We start from the raw sequence: 6,000 nt of genomic DNA on the forward strand, positions 1-6,000 counted from the left end.
TCTGTCTGCTGGATGCTGTGGGAAATATGGGGGGGTGGGAATCACATTTACATGTCTCACTTCATCTCTATCTTTTTAAAGTGGGGCACCAGGCTATTCACAGTATCTCAGGGTTAGCATCCTGTGCTGCAGTGCCTCACAACTCCCATTTGCTGCACTCCCAGCTCTGGTGCCCAGGACTGCATTTTATCATGTGGTCCCAGCACTGAGCTCACATCCAGTTGTTCACCCTCAGGACCCCAAACCAACCCCTGTCAGAGCCAGAGTCTTCTGTTAGCCCCTGCCACCCAGAGGGATAGCCAACACACCCAGCATTCCACAAGCAGGTACTCCATCTTTTCCATGACTTGTAGGGCTGCAGCCAGTGTTGGCAGCAGCAAACTGGTGCCAACTCTGAGCTGGCCTGTGCCTGCCATGGGTACCTGGAGACCAATGCTGACACCATTGCAGCAACTTCTACCTGCTGAGAACAACTTCTAGAGGCCAGTCAGGGTGTAGGAAATGGGTGGGCAATCAGTATTAATTAAGACAACCAGAATGTTGTTAAGCACCTCACAGATACCCAAGGCTCTGACACCTCACTGCTCCCTGTTTCTTTGAAGCCATTCCTTTTGGTCCTGAGGGCAGTTCACATCCCTGCTTGAGACACAGTCAAACGTCTTTGTTCCCCATTTTCAAGCAGGATTTCCTCAGAAGATCCTAGGAAGAAGCCATGGACTAACAGTACCTTCACCATATATGGTGCATTTCATCTTGGCTTTGGGAGCGAGCGTTGCCCTGGTGCCGCGGGTGCGCGTTATCCAGCCCAGCACCGCTGGCTGCTGCAGACACCCAGGGCTGCAGCACAAATCAGGTACCTTTTGGCCAGGCTTCTGCTTTTCCTTTCTGCAATGTCTGCACTGGACGAGTTTGTCCTGTGCAGTGCTGATGAGTGGTGGTGCTTACGTGTGCTTTTACAGTAGCATTTCAAAGGGCTGATTGCAAGGAGGTGCATGCACATTTCCTGTATGTCTGGCCAAAAAGATGATTCTTGAGAGCACCAGGGAACCCTGCAGTCCTGCAGAACATGCCATTATGATGTTCACAAAAGACAGCTTTTTGTCCAAACCTGGGAAACATCATGGAAGGTGCCAGCATTATTTTTCTGCTTCTGGATTTGCTTAGTTTTGTTTCTCATTCTGTCATTCCATGACTGTCCAGCTGGCTTATTCCTGCACTGCACAGGTCCTAGCCCTGTGAGATGTGGTGGTGAGATGTGACTCATTTGGGATGGAGCCTCAGGTTTAGCCTTGCTCTCCCCTGGCAGCTCTGAGGTGGCCAAAGTGTGAGAGCAGCTGCTGCAGTGCTGGTGTGACAGGCTGGGGGAGTGCAGGTGTCCAACTGCAGAAGCCAGGTATGTTCCCAGGTGCCAGCCATGCCATCAGCGGCACCTTTTGTACAGGTCAGCCTCCTTAAACCTGCCCAAACATGCCAGAGACTCTAATGGCCAGGCAGGAGGACAAACTCGGTGCTTCCAGGTCTCCTCTCATGACATCCGCCAAGTCCCCTTCCCGCACTAATCTTGTCCTTCTATCCAAAACAATTATGGAGGGCTTGTTGTTTTTGGCACAGCCCTTTATTTACAAATCCCATCCTGCTTATAGCTCATGGTTTCATTATCCTCTAGATGTTTACAGAGCTCCTTTTCTTAATATTTGTGCCATTATTTTACTAGGGATCCGGGTGAGACTTTCCAGACAGTGATTGTCCAGCTCATCCTCTCCCCCACCAGCTCTTTCTGCAGAAGTGCACATCTGCCCACTGTCCCTGCCAGCCCAGGGCACCCAGAGGGACAGGGATGGGCAGGATTGTGGACAGTGGAAGAGGGTTGCCCTTTTCTGAGGTTGTGGGGAGGGATGTGCAGAGGGAACAGCTGCCCTGCTGCACCCCACTGCCCACAGGACCTCTGATGTCCTCTTGAAACTTTGTGCTACTAATGAGCCCCTCCCAGCCCCTGCTCCCCCTGCAGCCCTGCTCTCCCGTTTCTCAGGGCACAGGTGCACATCCCGGGCTGGGGCACTGCCCCTCTGCAGGCGTGCAGCTGCGTCCTGGGAATGCAGACAGTGCAAACCTGTCGCTGGGATTTGGGGTCATTAGAATGGTGCAGACGTGGGTCGGCGTGCATGGCTCTGATGCTGGTCCCTGCCCCTGGGCTGTCTGTCACAGGGGCTTGTTTAACCTTCTTTGCAACAATATCACAGTCTTTAATCTGTTTATCCTCATAACCCTGCTATGAGGTGAAGGATAGTTATCCTCATTTCAGAGGTAGGGAACTGAAGGGATTCTTTTCAAATGTAGATCAGTGTGTAATGATGCAGAGATAAAGATTTTAAAAACATGCCTGAGACAACAGCCGTATGGTGTGTAACTGAGCTGTGTTCTGCAAATCCCATTAAGTGCCTCTGCCTTTTTCAGCTGATGCTGTCTTGGGGCAGACCTGACATGGGGAAATGCCACGCAGGCTCCAGCCTCCTGGTCCATGGGTTGGACCTAGGCAGGGCAGGGGGAGACAGAGCTGAGCTCCTGCCTGCTGTTCAGTACCCTGGGTGTACTCTGGGTGCGTGGAGCTCCAGGGACTCACAACTGAATTGCATCAGTGAGTGCATAGCACAGTTCTGGCTGTGTTTGGGAATGAAACTTAAAGCCTGTTTGTACTGCAAATGTGCACATAGAAGTGAGGTGGGAAATACACAGGAGTGCTTGAACAGCATCCCTCTGGCTGTGCAATGCAGCAGGGCCAAGATGCTGAATGAGGAGCCAGCAATGGCAGCAAGCTCTTTGCTCTCACTACTCAGAAAAATGATATGGACAGCAGATTTGGTTAAAAACCCCCAGCTGTGGTTTCTGTGCCGTGATCCTGACAAGAGGCATTCCTGGCTGCAGTGGGGGCCTTTCCTGGTGGCCAGCCAGTGGGGCTGGGTGCAGGTCTCAGGGCTGCTCCTGGGCAATTGTTGCTGTGCTTGTGGGAATGCGGCAGCTGGTGCAGTGGGGAGGTCAGTGCCTTTGTCTTGCTGCGGGGAGTTTATCTCTGCGGATCTTGCCTGCTTTCCTGGGTCAGGCTTTACCTCCACTGTTATCAGCAAATGCAGGAACAGCCCGCTCCAGAGCTGGGCTGCATAGGAACCTCTCGACCCCCTTGTAGGGGGAGGCAGCACTTTCACATCTCTCCCACGCTAATGGGGACCCAGCTGGCCAGCGATGGGATCAGATGTGCCATGCCCTGTGGTTGCTGTTCCTCCTTCACCACTTTGCCAGTGCCATTGCTGTGCACCCCTGTCCTGTGGGATGCAGGCAGCAGTGAAGGAGGAGGCAGCAGAGCTGGCAGGGCTCTCCCTGGCCTCACCTCCTGCTGGGCTCTTCACCACAAACACAAGGGACAAATCCCTAGTGGCAGCACTGATTCCCCCTTCTCTGCTGGCCTGCCCTGTCCCAGTGCACCCTCCCCTTCGCAGCAGCTCCGTCCGGACCCCTCCAGCTGTCTCCACAAACCCAAACCATTAGCATTTCCTGTTCAAACATTTCCAATAAATAAATGGAGACATCATGCCACAAGCCTGCAAGTGACCCAGAGGCGTGTCCAAGGCCGGGATGGACACGACCACCCAGCGCCCGACCCCCTGGCTGGGCGCCAGCCCTGCCTTTGTTTGAATTCCCGGGTGAGTAAGCGCTTGGCTGACGCCAGCTGAAACGCTGCAAGAAATTATTTTTGATATTAAATAAATTGTTTTCAGTAAATCTGCTCCTACACCAAGGTCCAGAAGCTACCCGCTTCTGGGCTCCCTGCAAGAGAGCTGAGCTCCCTTTCCTTGGCCTTGTCCTGGCTGTGCTGGGGGACACACCCTGTTCAGAGGGGTCCAGCTGGGACCAGCTGTGCTGCAGTTGCCTCAGCCCCATGGGCACAGCTCCCACAGCTGCCTGGCAGCCTGGGTACACCATGGCAGAGCAGCTTCCTGCAACTCATCCAGTGTCTCTATCCCAACCTTTGAGCCAGGCTCACTGGGGAGAGGGCAGAGGCTTGGCCAGGAGGCTTGCTGACTTTGGGAATGGCAGCTATCTCCTCATGTCAGATATCCCAAAACCCATTTCCTTGGCTGTGCAGAAGTCCATGCCTTGACATAGAAGTGCCTGTCCTTTCCCCCTCTGGTCTTCTACACCCTTAGGAAACCACCTTCAATGTACCAGGGTACCAGGTGTCAGTGCCTGAGCAGGTCACAGTGCCCTGATATCTGCCAGCAGGTGCTGATGCAAAAGCAAAAATTAGGGGAAACTCCTGAGTGCCTGTGGGAATGAGTAGACACAGAGTGGGCAAGCATGGCCATGAGTGGTCCATAAGCCAAGCAAGGATTCCTGGGACTCAGGACTAATGTGCAAAATGGTTTTAGAGAAATAGCAAACCTCTGGCTGTGCACAAGAAGCTGCAGTGGCTGGAGAGGTTTGAGCCTGATTAGGTGGGTGGATATGCTCCTTTTTGGGGTGCACAGACTTTGTCCTTGCTGCCCTGGGTTGTTCTCTGGCTTTCAGCTGGAAGCAAAGATGGACTTGGAGCTAACCAAGTTCTGTCATGGTGGCAATTAGAAAAACTAACAAAATACCAGGAAGATAGCTTTCACTAATTTTTTTTTTAAATATATGTTTCGCTGAAGCCAAAACTTCCTGTAGGAACATGATGTTTAAAGGAAAAATTTTCCTGTGGAAATTTCTTGCAGTATTTGAAGGGATTGAAATATTTTTTGAAAGACAAGACATATATTCTGCTCCAGAAGCATTCATTCAGTGGGATGTTATGCTCTGGCATTATAAAACTTCAGAAACTGAAATGCAGTGAAGCCACATTTTAAATAAGCTGTTTTATGGACAAACAATAACATATTTTCTGATTTTGATTTCTTTCATTATAGACCTCCAGCTTTACTCAAGGGAATCTCCTGTTTCTCCCAGCCAGGTGAGAGGGAAGGTGGGATGACGTGTCAGGGGGCTGCCACGGGCACAGTGCCCAAGCAGACAGTCTCTGAGTGCCCAGGTGTGGATCTGCTGCTCAGCAGAGTGGGAACCGATTATTTTTGTGCCAGTGTGTGCAGGCCCTGGCACTCCCTGTCTGTGTGTGCCCTGGGGCTGGTGGGGCAGGAGGGCAGGAGGTGGGTGCTGCAAGGCAGCGTGGCCGGGAGCCTAGGCTGGGGGGCACCTGCAAGGCACTGTCGGGGCCCGTCCCGGCCGCTGTCCGGCCCCGGAGCCGCGGGAAGGAGAGCAGGGCCCGTCCCGGCCGCTGTCCGGCCCCGGAGCCGCGGGAAGGGCCCGACCCGCCCCTGACGGTGCCCCTCGGCAGGACCTGCAGCCCCCGCTGCCACCAGGGCCCGATGCCATCAGCACTCGCAGGCGCTGACAGATGGACCCACGGACCCGGCAAGGGGCTGGCGGGGGCCGGAAACTCCTGATCCCTGTTTATCTGTCCCTCAGCCTGCTCTCTCCTCCCTGTCATGCTCTGTGTCTCGCCTGGTATCTCACGCTCCTGTTCCTGTGCCCTGCCGGCTGCTGCTGGGGCTGCCCAGGCTCACAGCGCCCTGCGGCCAGGCACGGCCCCAGGCTCCCGCAGGCCAGGCACAGGGTGAGGCTCTGGACCATCCTCCCCTAGGACTGGCTGGGCTTGGTGCCTGCAAGCACCACCAGTTCTGAGCGAGGGAAGGCACCACAGATGCCCTCATGCCGTGTCTGCATGCTGAGCATCAGCCACAGCGGCAGGCAGGTGCCCAGGACAGGGCTTCATGGCTGCTGTGCACTGCAGGTTGGAGTGGGAGGGAAGGATCAGGCTCAGCTCAGTACACTGTGAGGTCAAGGAGTCTTGCTGCTGTCTTCCTCAAATATACTGCCTAGGCCTGGGTCCAGTTGGGTACCAGCTCAAAACTAATCCTGAGCATTTCACTTGGCTCTCATGACATTCCCAATCCCCACTGCTCCATTGCAAAG

This window comes from Ammospiza caudacuta, chromosome 9, assembly GCF_027887145.1.
Source record: "Ammospiza caudacuta isolate bAmmCau1 chromosome 9, bAmmCau1.pri, whole genome shotgun sequence".
In the NCBI taxonomy this organism is placed as follows: domain Eukaryota; kingdom Metazoa; phylum Chordata; class Aves; order Passeriformes; family Passerellidae; genus Ammospiza; species Ammospiza caudacuta.